Source organism: Aquila chrysaetos, chromosome 24 (assembly GCF_900496995.4).
Source record: "Aquila chrysaetos chrysaetos chromosome 24, bAquChr1.4, whole genome shotgun sequence".
Lineage (NCBI taxonomy): Eukaryota > Metazoa > Chordata > Aves > Accipitriformes > Accipitridae > Aquila > Aquila chrysaetos.
The window spans coordinates 1,143,221-1,158,163 of record NC_044027.1 but is presented as its reverse complement, the minus strand read 5'-3'; the positions used below and the strand labels follow the sequence as shown (position 1 = coordinate 1,158,163).

The following is a 14,943-nucleotide window of genomic DNA, read 5'->3' as shown; positions in this document are numbered from 1 at the left end:
AAAATACTGAATAAAAAATGATGGAATCAATCTGTGGTGAAAATGACTAAACTTCTCACAGAAATGCTCTTCCTCTTCAGGGCACATTAACATTCATCACCTTAACGTGGAGCATCTTTCTATGCAATTTTACTATCTAAAGGACAATTGAAATCCCTCGTGCAAGCATCTTACTGCTGCTGGAAGAGGTTTGGTAATTACGAAACATATCATAATCCATAGCGATGCTTATCCCAAGGAGACACTTTGCTTATATACATGGCACTGGAGCAAACATCCCATAATATTTTCCTATAAAGAATTGTTCAATATTACTATGCACTATTTTTTCTCTCCCGCTAAAGAGGGAATTTATTGCGTTAATAGTGCCAGACTGACAGCCCTGGAGACCAGGCTCTTTCGTCTGTGCGGGGAAGAGGCAGAGCACAGCACTGCAAACTTTCTCCGCACGACTTTGAAAATATGCCTCAGTCTCCAGCTGAAAGGCAATCTCCAGGGGCTCGGTGGGCTCAGGCAGCAGAGCTGCCAATTTCTTATACCAGCAGTGGTGGATCTTTCAACTTTTATGAAACACTGCGTTAAGAACAGGACTGCAAAACAGGAGGCAGCAAAATGAGAACCATTTCATTCATTAATCACCAAATATATACAGGCAAATAACCAAGAGACCAAGATAATGCATCCCATTCCTGTTTTCCCTGCTGGTAAACTGTCTTCTCTGCTTTTTAATTTCAATTAGCGGCACCACCACAGTCATTCTACCAGGACTGATTGGCGATGTACAGTGACCTGACCAGCTACAGTACACTGGATCCTCATCTCCCCTAATTTCTCAGGGGAACCTTGTTAGAAATCTCTTCTGTACTTTTATAACTTTGGTTGTAAATTCCAGGTTACCTACATTAGCTGCTGAGGCACTATAAATACTTCACATATAATTGTTCTAATAAAGCACTGGTAACTCATAAGTGACTTACACATTTTTAAATCAATTTTTAAAGATAAAATGGGTCCTTCCATGCTGGCAGTGTATGTGGGGAAGCTATAAATATCTCAGCTATGAAATGGACAGGAGATGAAAACAAAAGAGAAAGAGAGGGGTATTCTTCTGTGAAAGTTTAGTTCCCATTTCTCTGTGACCAAGAGATGCAGCTGGTTAAGAAAATGTAGTGCACACAGGTTAATTTTCAAAGTTGCATTAAGTCTGTCCCATTTGATCCTCAAAATACACAAAAAGAGAGTCTTTTTCAGCTATAAATTGTCTGAAAGACTGAGAGGGAAAAGAGTAATGAAATCCCCTATCGCAGAGGTTTTGCTTGTTCTTGTCCATGAGTCCTTGGAACTCCACCCCTCCCCAAAGTAAGAGACAGAAAATTAAGAGAGATAGAACTGGATTTGTAATTCAGAGCTGCGCAAACTAAGCTGAGTAAAAAATATGAAGTAACTGGTTTATCTACAGAATGTGGAAAGAATCCTCCTTTTCTGCATGCCTGGGGTTTGGTAACTGCTAACTAGTCTTTTTAGGCTGGAAAGCAATTGGCCAGGCTCAAAATCTACTGTACAGTCGACAGTCTCTTCAGCTCACATAGCAAACAGACACGCTTTAGTCCTAACAAGCATATGTTTAGCTATACACATATTCCTCATTTCAATTACTGCAATTTCTGCATGTAATTTGAAAGGAACTAGTTAACAAAAGATTAGTACCTTGCTGATGACGTTTAGAAGACCTGGTACACGAAATAAAATAATTTGCCCCCTTCTGATTTAAAAAAGTCAGCATCTATAGAGAACAGAATCTGTTTTCTTTAGATAATTATGAGGACAGTGAAATGGTGCAAGCAAATTTGATAGAAAAGCCTGTGGCCTGAGCCCCCTGTCCCCCTCCCAGGGCTCCCGACCCCATCTGAGTCCCTCCCTGACCACCGCTGGCACCGCTGCAGCCGCGTCGTGGGCACCACGGTTTCATCCCAGTTTCAAACAAAAACCTGACAGGCACGGCTAGGTCGGTAAAGCTCTGGAGGAAAACTTTAGAGAACACAGTTATTTCTATTCACCTAAAGGGTCAAGAAATGAACAATGGATTCTTACCACATTAGCTCCCGCCGGCAATGCCATACTTAATAAACGTCTCTTCATAGTCTCATGAAAGCAGAAACAAAACAAAAATCTCATAGTGTTTCCCTTTCTAGAAGCAGGCAGGGATGATTTAAAATGCAACTGATAAACATACTGTTAGTTTCTTGATGAGACACTGCTAATGAGAGTGAAGAGCCTTGAGATCATTTGTTCTCTCCTTTCCTGTCCTTGTTGGGTCAGGCTCAGACAGCAGAGAGATATTTGCTTTAAAGCAAAATATGTCAGCCAAAGCTTCGATATCCTCTGTCACTCACATACTTCTTTCCCTTCGCAATCACATCAGATAATAAAACTTTCTGCAAAACATTCACTCTCTCAGTCCGTCGGAGAGATTTAGGAGCAAAAGCAACAGGCTTAGGATAAATGCATGCAAACTTCTCCCCTCCCTCCCAGTCAGCCCAGAGAGCCCCATCTTGCCGGCTCGCAGCGATGCCTTACCTGGCAAGGAAAGACACTCTCAGCGCCCAAAAGTAGGGCTACATCTGGGGAACAGGAAGGAAGGGGGAGCAGTCACTCCTCCAGATAAAAGGTGAACTGTGCTGCCTGCCTCTTGACTCCCTCTCTAAATGCAGTCAGAAGCAATCAGTAAATGTGATCATCATTGTGAAAGTATATATAGAGAGATGACTAAACAGCTTCTCCCTCGTTACTGCCGAGACGGAGTCTCTCCCTGCCTCTCTCGCCTGAGCTTGCTTCGTTTTGCCCCCTCCCCTTCCAGTACCGCTCGGAGCTTTGCTCTCGCTGCCTAACCCAGCTGGGAACGGCACCCGGGTCCCGGAGAGTCCGCTCGCCTGGACGCAGCAGGGAGATGGACCCAGCTGGTCCCAGGGAGGCAGGCTGTGAAGCGAGACTGAAGAAAGGCGATGTGAGCTAGCAGAGGCACCGGCAAATGGAGTCGTTAAATACACCCCAGAGCCTACCCTGCATGCTAATGTGCCAGCAGTGGCAAGGGGGGGATAAAGGGGGGAAAAGTATGGGATGAACTTCACTGGTCCCTCCCGGAGCTCCCTGTGTGTCCCTGACTCTCGGGCAGGCGGGGACCGTGCAGGAGAGGTCCCTTCTCCCGGACAAGAAAATGAGCTATTCCTCCAGCATCACAAACCTACAACCAACACCTTAGCCAGGGCAGGAGGCTACACTGAGGAATAAAATTAAATAATTCGGACTTAAACCGATCTTTCGCCCTCTCCTCCTCCCCTCTTCCTTCCCACCACCTGTCCCCTTTCCCCCGCGTCCTGCCGTTCTCGCTTGCCCTGCTCCATGGCAGCTCTTACCAGTCCAGTCTCCGCACCACCTGAGCATCCCCCTTTCATCCACGGTCAGAAGTTGGACTCCGCACGCTCAGAGACCCGGCATCCTTGCCCGTTTATCTGTTTGCCGGCGAATCTCCGTTAAGTAAATAACTATACGCCCAAATCCGAGCAAACCGGTCTTGCCCTGCTCTGCCGGGCAGCTGCCGGCAGCGACTGATGCGCCGCAGCGATAGTTAGCGACTTCCATAAAGTAAGACAAAATACCTACATGAAATACAGGAGCTCGGCTGCCTCGCCATTGCCTCGCGTCCTTCCACGGCTCGGGACTACACTTTCATCTATCGCCGGGAGCCTGCGGGGCCGCCAGACGGGCCCGAGGGAGGGGAGGAGAAGCGGGAGAGGCGAGGGGCGTGAGAGAGCGCGGAGCGGGGGCGAGGGCGAGGACGAGGAGGGCGCGGGGGTGGCGGCGAGCCGGGGGGCACGGCTCCTGCCCCTCGCTGCCCCCGCCGGCTGCCTCCTCCCCGCCCGCAGGTGAGCCCCCCCCGCCTCCCGCTCCCCGCGGCCGGTGTCCGTGTCCCCCCGTGTCCCCGTCCCCCCACCCCGCCCATCCCGGCGGCCCCCCCCTCACCTCCGCAGGGCGCGCCGGCCCGCCGCCTCGCCCCGCCCGCCCGGCGCTGCCGGCCGCGGCCGCCAGCCCAGCGCCTCCGCTGCCATGCGGCTGCCGGCGGAGCGGCTCGGCGCGGAGCGGAGCGGAGCGGAGTGCGCGGGCGCGGAGCGGAGCGGCGGCGGAGCGCGGCGATCAGCACCGCCGCGGCGGACAGCTCCGCGGGGAGGGGCGGCGGGGCGCGGGGGCGCAGCAGCGGGGCCGGGGGGGGGGCCGGGGTGGCCGGGGGCTCCCCCCGCAGACGGTCCGCCTCCCCTCCCCTCCGCTCCGCTCCGCTCCGTTCCGTCCCTCCCCGCCGTCCCCTCCCTCCCTCCGAGCCGCCGGCAGGTGTCACCCGGAGCGAGCTCCCGGCGTTCGGCAGCGGGAGGCGGCCGGCGGGGCGCGGGACCCCCGCTCGGGGCGGCTGCGGGGCGATCCGGAGGCGACCCCCGCGGGTGCTGCTCCAGGGGTATCGCGTCGAGCGAGAGAAATGAAAGGGGGGGCTGGGGGGGCGCGGAGCTGGTGTGCCTCTGCTGGTTTAAGGTAGGGGAAGCGGGGAGTCCGCAAAGCCATCGCCGGCCGGGGTCCGTTTTCCAGGTGGTTTTGCGTGCCTGTGGTATAACACGGCTTTCTGCTGAGAGCTCTTAGAGCAAGGCCTTATTTTAAAAAAAAAGAAAAAAAAATTAGAAAAAACCCTCCAAATCCTCAAACGCTTCAAGACTCAGATGGTCTGCTTTGGAAAATGGAATCTGGAAACTCTGATACCAGAACCCTGATCGATCCAGTTCAGCATCTCAACATTGTCCAACCCCTGATAATTCAATGCAATTATTAAAAAATAATCCTAATTTCTCAAGGTCAGGTCCTGGGTAACCCTCCCCCTAAACAATTTCCCACGATAATATTTGTAAGCTGCATAACCATGTCTGCAGACTAGTTGTTGAGGTTACGCGAACGCGATGTATTATAGTCTTTAGAACACGGATACCAATAGTTGCATGCTGGACACATGAATAGTTGTGTGCAAAGTGAATCCTAAAACTTCTATGAGAAACTTTCAGTGGCCGCATGAATTTATGCAAACCAAAGCATCCAGAATCCATCCTGATTAGATGTCTTCAGAACTGCTTTCCTTTTTCTAAGACTTCCTCTGTCTCCACTTGCTCTTTTCCTCTTGCAGATGCTCAGAAGAAAGCAAGACCAGAAATGTTATTTGGCTTTTACTGGTATAAGAGATTTTTCTGTGATTTACAGCGTCACCACTTCATAAAACTTACTGACTCTTCTCTCACTCAGACATGCTCTGGCCTCACTCTTTGCTGGCTCTGGCCTGGCTGTGATTCTGAATAGCTTTTCCCCCATGACTCGGCCCCCTTTTAACTTCCAATCTCTATTAAAAAGCTAATTTGGGAACTCTTTTTCAATGCTCCCAATTTGGTATTTTTAAATAGAGTATGAAAGTCAGAAGCAAGCTAGCTGCAGATAGTCTGATGTGAATATATTCCTTCTTCTCTCTCTTTTTATTTATCTTTTTCTTTCTTTGTTTCTTTCTCTCTTTTTCTCTCTTTAACTCTCTGTCTTTCCGTCTTTCTCTTTTGCTTTTTCTTTCTGCCTTTCCCTTTCTCTGTCTTTCTGGGAATATCTCCTTAGGTTCTACTGCACCAATTACGGGTTTTATTAAAACTTTTTGAATAACTTTTTGTCTTTCTAGTACTGAAAAGTAGAACCTGCCAGTGTTAAAACAAGCCACATACGCAGAAAAACAATAGGAATAAACTATGCGTGGTTAAATATAAATATTAAATATAGTTAACTTGATTTTTTTTTTTGCTCTGCCATTTTCTTCTGTATTTATATCCTACGCCTCTACAGTGTACTTTATTTATTGTGTTTGTTCTTTACACTGGGCGCTATCCTGCATTAATTCTGCATCTAAATATCCCATTGACTTCATGGACATGCTGCATAAGCATTCTGTAATGACAGTTGCAGTAATAAAGCTAGCTTGGTTGCTTGAAATTACAGCTTGCCATAACATTGTAGCTTTGTAGTCTGATTATGTCCTATAGATTGTGCCAACAGTTTCCTTGCTTTGGATCCAAGCTTGTGAAAATGCCTGCATAGATTAAAGAAAGATCATTAATATGATTATGCGAAAGAGTCAGTCTTTGTAACCTTAAAATTATATATGTGGTCTAGTGATTGAAACAGCCTGGAAAACACAGCTGCTGGAATATATCCCTCATTCTTTCGAAAACTCTCAGACCTTGGCTAAGTCTCTTAAGCTCTGTGTTCCTAGTTTCCATCTTAAGAAAGAATATAATAATATTTACTGACAAAAAGTATATTATCAGAATGTATAAATATTTATAAATGGCTATATGGTTCCTGAAGGACATAAGTTGTACAAAAGTATAAGGAGTGAGAGCAATCTGGTTACGTGTTTGTTGATCTGTCTACCCATCACTCTGGCATAGTAAAGCAAACTGATAGGGCATTTCTCCAAAACTTTATCCATCCATCTCTCCAGCTATCCACCCTCCAAGATTTCTCTTGGGCTTCTTATCATGGTACACAAATGCACAGAACAGGTAGTCCTAAAAATGAATAAATGAAGGAAGGCACAAGGCACTTTCTATCTCGTCCTATAAATCCAATAAAAAATATCTACCGCTTTCTTGAATTAAGAAGCCTTCATGCCACAGGCATGGCAAAATAAGGAGTTCAAGTATCTTGCTCACTGGTATGTCTATCTCATGTATATAGTTTATCACTGGAAACCGCAGTGTCTACTTTAGGGGCAGAAATGGTATTCACTAGGGCTAATCTAAATTTTCTTTTATCAGCACACTTCTGGTGAAACATTTATTTTGACACAGAAAAAACTGCCAAAAATTGGATTTGGATCAAAATTTTGCGGGCTTTCTTATAAGGAAAACTAGACTATTAAGTTGGGAAAGTGTCCATAATAAATGGTCTTTCATAACACAGTTCTGCTTTAGTGTTTTTGCAAAACCAGTATGTGAAACATTTTACAGAGATTTGTAAAAAAGGAAACCCCAAATTCTCTCAGCATCCCTCAGGAGATTTTAAGGGGATCTTGTTAATGGCTTAAAAAAATCCTGAAGGAAAAAGTGACTCATTTTCAAGCACCTTTTGAAGAAAGTTCTGTACAGGGAGATGATAAGGGTTGGGGGATTTATTTAGGATGACTGGAGGTTGTATTAGCTCCACTTTGGGGAACACTGCAGAATTTACAGGGGTACTGTTTGCATCCTTGTGCGGTTCTCAGACCCATCCGTCTGTCAGAGACATCGGTCTGTGATGGGCAGTCCGTATCCCTGTCTCGGTCTGCAATCTTTCACTGCCTGTTGGTACTTGGACACCGGGGGGTTGGTTCAAGGCCATCTCCGATTTACAGCGTGTTCAGTTTTCCCCCCCTCTACGTTTGGAGATTTTCCAACCCGAAATAAAGCTTCACAGGCAGCTGCATTCTGCCACGTCTTTCCAAAAGGGAAGAGGAAAGAGCCATGGATGGTGTCCAGCGGCTCTGCTAGCTAGCCAGCAGCTGCAAAATTTTCTGCTCAGCTGACCTTAATGAATCAAGAAAAGATCACACATGATAGTAGAGGGAAAAGACCCTTGAAAGACAGTAGTGACACTGAATCAGGGCTTTGATTTATTGTCCACTGTCCCCTGTCCCTCCCCAGTGCGTACCATGGCTCGCTCTTCCAGTATCTTTTCACAGGGTGAGTAAAATAACAACGCTGGTTTACAATGCTACTCACTGCAACAGCTCATCAGGGATTGTGCTTAATTGGCCATATTCCACGTTATCAACATCCAAACATTTAACTAATGAGAGTATCGTGTTAACAGTCTTGATTACAGATGAGACCAGGCATGTTGCACGAGGCAGGTAGGGAAGGGCAAAGTGGAAAATAAAGCTGGAGTGAGCAGAGGATGCAGGGCTGTTCAGGAGCAGGTGGAGAGATGCGTTAGCTGCAAGAAGGCAGTGCTGCTAGATCAGTTAGCAGAGAAGTGAATTAGCATGCCTGGGTATTCCGTGTCTGCTTGTGAGACAATACTGCCTGTGATTTGCCTTTATTTATGCCTTGAAGAGAACGGTGCCAGAGAAGTCTAGTTTCGCCATCCTGAATTTGAAGCATTTTTTCGCTAATACTGCTGTACCATCAGTGTAACAGGCCTGATGTGCCTCTTGCTTGTCCTGCGTAAATGAGTGCTAGATACACCGAAGACAAGAGAGTTAGAACAGAGCAATGCCAATGAGAGGGAAATCAGGACAATTGGCTTAAAGCTAGAAGCTCTGTAAAAGCATATCTTTGCTGCTTTGCTGTACTCTTTACTGCTAATGCTTTAGTGTCTTACAGTCCAGGCAGGACTTCACACATCGTTCTTTATCTGACTGCTCTGCAGCAACTTTCTTTTGCAATGATCTGCCTCCAGCCAGTTGGGAATTCTTGCAATTATGAGTCAACCAAGGCTAAAAAGCTCTGAACTGAGCAAAGCACAAGCCAACTGCGGTCCTTTGATCTCACAGACATCGGGTTAACCAGTCACGATCAAAGGAATCATCATTATCTCCTGGAAGTTGAGAGACCAATTAAAAAAAAGCAAAAAAACCCCAACCCCCGAACCAACCTGAAATAAATGTTTAATATTAAATTATCGGGTTTGGAATGGTTACCAGAGCTAGAGTGATGCTGAAGGTTTCGCTGATAGAGTCAACAATACAATAAATTGCAATTGCAGTTTTTCAGTGGCTTATAACCAGTAAATCAGATCTGTGGAACTATACGTTTACTGCAAATTTAAGGAGTTGTTCTTTCATTTTTAAGAGTGCATTTTAAATCAAGTCAACAGCCATAAAGCAATATACAGCCTGCCTAGCTATTGTCTGGGGAATGAATCCTGTACTATCATGATTCCTTTTTATTATTATTAGATATGGGGGCAGGGAGGAGAAGTCTGGGAGAGAGATTGTCCTTGTTCAGCTGACCGGTATATAGGGTATATGGTTGCATCAAAAACAATGGGGTCTCCTCCACCCAAGGCCTGCACTTTGATTACTTGGTTTTGGGCAAACTGGAGTAGAAGCCAGCTGCTCCCAGGTCTTAGTGGTTTACACAGGTGTACCTCAAGAGTGTGACAGGGCTGGCCAGTAAGAACCAGGAGCCTTGCTTTTTTTTGTTTTCCTTTTTTTTTTTTTTTTTTTTAAGCTCACCTGCCTGCTATAAGCTATTCACCACGTGAGATCGTTATGTTACAGCATCAATCAGTGTGGCCTGGGCAGGGAAGGGAGATAATAAAAGGCCGAGGCTGCCAGCTTCTCCCTGCAAGCTCTGAGGTTGTTTCTCTGGGTATCCCTGTGTCCAGGGAAGGAGCTTTCCCACCCTTGTGGCAGAGGTCCCTCTGGACCCAGGCAGTGAGTGCTGGGCAGCCATGGCCCAGACAGGCAGGACAAAGAACTAATTAGATTATGGTGCCCATGTGGCATATTAGATTTGCAGAGCTGTGGCTTGCTCCTGGCTCATGCCGTAAGGACCTGCTGTCCCTCGCCGCCCTGTGCACGGCACCACACTTGCCCGTCACCCTGGTGGCTGCTGGTCATGGACCTGCACCTGTGAGGTTAGTCCCCAATTTCAAACCTATACAGAAATTTACATACTGCTGCTGCCATGCTTGGAGAGCTTTGGATGTCTTTGGAATAAGAGACAAAATAGATTAAACTATTTGTGGGTAAAAGAAAGTATAGAAGCTGTCAGGAGAAGGGACCCCATGCAGCCCGTGGCTCCTGTGCCCTCTCAAGCGGCTGGCTTGGAGTTTTGTCTCCTGAAAGGCACCCGGGGCTGTGGTGGGATGCCCACTGCTGATGGGGCAGCTGCGCAAGGACATGGGAGAGAGGGAAGAACCAGGGGCTCCTGGAAAGAGCTTGTAGTAAGGACTTTGCTGCTGCTTTTTCTTGGATCCACTTCTTGTATCTTCTTGCTGTGGGAGGCAATTGCTCTTTTTCTAGATGCAAACTCTGTCTCCCCAGTGAATTCCCTTTTCTGGAAGGAAGCCTGTGTTTGTTTTCCATTTGGGGTTTGATGAAGCACACTTGGAAATACACAGCAGAGCCAAGATAGCAGCCACAGCTAACCTCTTGATTAGGGTGGGGGAAGGAGGTGCTTGCTCAGCCCCACGGCTCTCGGGGATCTGGAGAGGGTGGGTGAAAGCCTCCTCTCTGCTGGCGAAGCCATGCTGGGCTCCTGCTGTGGGATTGCTTTGCTCCCCTTGGTGCACAGGGAGGTCCCGTCTGCTGACTACTTCTCCTCATGCAACTTGCTTGGGTGGCTTTGAGGTGCGTGAGTACGGGTCGGGGCAGATGAACCCTCCCCGCGCGCACAGCTGGAGGGTGGCACGAGTATGGTTTTGGAGAAGGGCTGCTGGTGCCTCCTGGAGAGGAGAGCTGAGGTAGTCATTCCCCATTCTCCCCCTTTCCTAAGTGTGGCTCAAGACCTCTGACCCTGTGAATTTGATTTTTTTTGGGGGGGGGGGGGGGGGGGGGTGGGTGTTGCCTTTCCTTCCAAAGCCTGGTGGCTTCATGCAGCACTTTTAGCCTTTAACGTCGTTTCTATGACGATGGCATCGCTGGAGAGGTGGCTCTTTCCTCCCTGATGGAACTTTTAATGAGACAGACAAAATGTTGAAAATAAAAATCAAAGGCCCTACTTCTTGTAAGCCCTTTTTTTCCTGCTGCTTAATTATCAGATTGAAGATAAAAATAGCTGAAAAATCACTGAAGAGGAGATGAAGGCTTTCTGCAGCAAGCCTTGTCCTCTTTGGAACTGGCCCCACTTTGCCCCTGTATGTGCCCGCCCTCCTCTCAAGCCAGGACAGAGATCCAGGACAGACCTGGAGCCGTGCTACTGGTCTGCTTGTAGAGAAATGCAATGTTAGAGGCCCTTACTGGAAATAACGTCTGACCTCCAGTGCTGCGGTAAGGCTTGTCCAGGTACGAGCTGGGTAAGATCCACCATTGCAGCCGGTGAGAACAGAGCTGCTGTGGGTTTTGAGCCACCTCAGTCTCTGTTTGCCTGGAGCAGACGAGGACTGAGCCCAGCAGTGAAATGCTGAAGGCTTAATGTGTGTAAACGAGGTGAGGACTGTAATTTCTCTGTCGTTTGTTGGATAGTGGCCCTGGTCTGTTCTAGAAGGATATGAAGGGTCTGGAGGAGAAGCCCCTCAGCAGCAGGTGCTGGGGCTGGCTTGTGTGCACAGAGCTATATGGCAGGCTTGCTGTAGCGAAGGTGGTCTTAGCTGTGAGCGTAGTGAGCTTGGACCTCCAGACAGGGACAGTTTTTTCAGACTGTTTCCTAATGGTCGGGAGGGGATGGTTCCCAACTCATTGCTGAGGGGAAAAAAAAGCAGAGATGGATTCTAGCCCCGAACTAATTTATCATACCAACCCTCTCTCTATATATGAGAATGCTAGTAGGCAGAAGTAGATTTACTCTTTTATCTTGGAACAGATTAAAAATAACTTTACCTGCAGACAAATTCTGTAACTAGAATTAAAGCTTAATCTGACTTTTTTTTAAAATTATTGAATCCAGTAAGATCATTATTTCTGTCTTGCTATAGCAGGATGTAGTCGTCTAGCTAAAGGGAAGGTTTTCTCTGTGTGTATGTGTGTCATTAAGGGCTAACCTGGAATTCAGATCTTAATCCTCAGTACAGACCTTTGATATAGAAAGGGGGCTTTTGTTAATGCATTAACTTAAACTTGCTCGAAGCAGTAGCTGAGAGCTTGAAAGTAAATTCAGTTAGTATTTTTGGATAGTCCAGTCTTAAATGAAGTTCTTCACAAATGGAAAATCTCTCATCTAAGCTTCTCAAGAAGCTCAAAGGGGATATTTATGCAAACATCTCTCTGAGCAGGAGGTTCTCTTGCTCTTAGATCATGCACACATGAGGGAGATCTTGCTTCTTAACAGGCTGGAAGATCAGCTCATTAAAGGGGTTTTTGGAATATTCAGGCATTTTGCCAGGACACTGCTGATGTTTGCTTCTACTTTGTAAGACCCTCAGTTTCTGAAAGAAAGCAGAAAGCAGACCTTGTCTGTCTGTTGGTTTTCTGGTTTGTTACCAACGTCCCATCTGGCGATATACTTCATAGCCTACGAGAATGGCCCCCAAGTTGGGTGTTGGTGGTCGTCTCCAGCTGGAAAACAAAGCCTGAGCGGAGCGGTGCTTTCCCCGGCACTAATCCTCACTTGACTTGTCAAAGTGATAAACTGCCTGAAGATTGTGCAGGTGTTGGAAACATGATCCCACTTGCTTTGCAGTGTAAAAAGATAACAACTGTTGGGCTTTTTATCTCTACTAGGAAAATGTGTAATATCACCAAATATGCAAACTTTATTGCTGTTGAACACAATTTTACTTCTATTACAGGCAGGGGTGAGGTTAATCAAGACACATCAGCACATCTTTTTAAATATGACAGGTTTTGCTTATAGCAAAATTCAGGGTCAAACTGATTAGTAATTCTGATTTTGTATTAGGTGACAAGCTGGCAAATAAAAAAAAGAATTTGATTTTTCAAAATCACTGTGCACATGTTTCTGACCAGGAAGCCTTCTAGAATGAAAATTCATATTGTTCACCCAGGAATGAGTTACGCTAACTCCCTTTTTTAAATTGGATAAGATAACATTCATTGTTGTAGCTGAATGCTTAGATAATGCATTTTCTAACACTGTGTAGTATTTCTCTGTGCAAGGAATAACATGCAAAAAGTAGCACACTCTAGAATGATGTAGCAGGGCATAATACAAGCCAGCTTAAATAGGAACATAGGAAATGTTTAAATGGCAAGCAATAAATCTATGTAATAGCATTCAAATAGAGTTCAATCCAGATGATTGCTTTGGTATTGATGAAACCTCACAATTCTATGCCACTTCTTATTTGGATAACTCTGAGTTTGCAGTCATTGCCCGGTTTCTCAGAACAGCCAGTTGAGAGAGAAGCAGCTCTTTATTTCTGCTGATGGCAGAAATGAAGGCATATAAAATTCCTCTTTTTCTCAGTATTCAAAATGTTGAAGAACCTTTTCCACATTTTGTTTATTTGTTGCAAAGATCTACCACCTGAAATACTACCTTCATCTGCATGATGAAGTTAGCTGAGGAACAGGGGTAAACTCTCCTGGGTTAGAAGTGACACAGATAACTAGGAATTTGGATCTCACGATTCCTTTATTGCTATTATAAACACCAGCAGAAAGAAAGGAAACAGAACTTTTCAGTATTTTGCAATCTAATATACTATAGAAGCCAAATAAAACTGTACCTTATTCCCCCGGCTGTGTTACTGACTGTGTTAGGAGTTGGAAGCATGCAGCACCGTGTGAAGGCACTCGGCGTGTTCAAGATCAGACCTTCAGATGTAAAGCTTAAAGAAAAGCAAGGCAAATATTCATGAAAGTGTCTGCGTTTTATGTGACCTCCTTTCCACCTCAGCTTTGATCCAGGCTGCTGATCCGAAGAATAGATTCTGATTTCCATTTGATAAGGCTTACATTTTTTGGCAAAGGGAGGCTCAAAAGTAATCCTTTTCTGAGCAGATAAATCATCTAAAGCGCTCAAACATGCAGGCAAAGGAACTGGTAAATCTGCTAGCTGAACTCCCATGACTGCTTATTTTCAGGAGTCCCTATGGGAAGCTGATCTCATGGGAATGGCTGAGGGGGACTTGGTTGATGGTCATGGCATGCAGATTAATCCTGGCTGTGCAGACATCATGCACTGGTGTGCCGGGCTGTGCCCTGGGGCGAAGCAGAGCTATGGAGGGCTGATGTGTAAATCCAAGCTAACCCTGAGCACTCAGCCCTGCAAGGTGCTGACTCCCTGGAGAATTCTGGTGCCTGCTCAGGAATATTTAAGCACACGTTTAAAATGAAGATCCTAAAGGCCCAGCAAGTCAAGGGTCTGCTAATGTGCATAAAGGTAAACACACACTAAGTGCTTTGCTGGTCTGTAGCCAGGGGGCTGACTCTGTAGGATCCCAACCCCCATTAAAATGCAGATTTTTAGACCCAGCGGATAACAAAAGTTGTCACATGGCATTCAGAGCTGCTGCTGGATGTAGAGCTTTTCTGCTGTAGGGCTCTTCAGGCAACCGCTTGGAAACAGCTACAACCCTTCCTTCACATACGGACAGCAGGGAGGAGAAGAGAATGGTTATGATTATTTACTAATTAATCCAGTACAAATAGACATATGAATAGATGTTCATTTAAAATTCCTGCTGGTTCACAGAGCGAGCCTTGCATGCCATTGAGGTGCTTTTCTTGGCTCCAGCCTAAGGGACCCTGCAGGATAACCAGGTCTGAGAAAATAAGCTCTGTTGTTAGAAAAACAAATGTTTACAATTGTAAACAAAAATTAAATAATGAAACAAGCAGCTCTTCAGGTTGTAATTAGGGCTGGAAAGATCTCAAAACAAAGCACACCAATGCATGTATCGCTTATCAGAGCCCCTGACAGACTGCTGAAGGGACTGGGCCAGGTTTGGGGTCAGACTTTTATAGCGTATCTCTTTGCAAGTATACGCACGTACAATGTCACAATAAATCTGGAAAGCCACTTGTGTGCAACTTGGAGAGCAGATAAATGATATAAACCAAGAAAGAACATTGCTGCTGATAATCGCTTCTGTTACCATTGTCAACCAAAGCAGCAGCAATAATAGCAGAAATATAGCGCTTTTCACCCACCGATGGCTCAGCACAGTGCAGAGATGATCCGTGCCCCCCAGTAAGGTAACCGTGGCAGAGGTGTGTAGAGGCACCAAGCACCATATTCCCCCAAAATCTTGAAAATCGGAAACTGTAACTGA

At 46.2% G+C, this 14,943-nt stretch overlaps 1 protein-coding gene across 9 annotated transcripts in view; it reads right to left on the bottom strand.

Annotated features, from left to right (window-relative positions):
* KCND3 (potassium voltage-gated channel subfamily D member 3) overlaps window positions 1-13,592 on the bottom strand; it is a 142,688-nt gene extending 129,096 nt beyond the window's left edge. For 2 of the 9 annotated variants that reach the window (XM_029999616.2, XM_029999623.2), the window contains exon 1: window positions 3,661-3,936. The gene's annotated coding sequence lies outside the window, so the exon portion shown is untranslated. Of the gene's footprint in view, window positions 1-2,091; window positions 2,549-2,577; window positions 2,857-3,413; window positions 3,636-3,660; window positions 3,942-4,020; window positions 4,065-13,395 lie in introns of those variants that run through there. The other 7 variants (XM_029999618.2, XM_029999620.2, XM_029999624.1 and 4 more) reach the window with 7 other exon arrangements.
* Window positions 13,593-14,943: the final 1,351 nt, after the last annotated feature.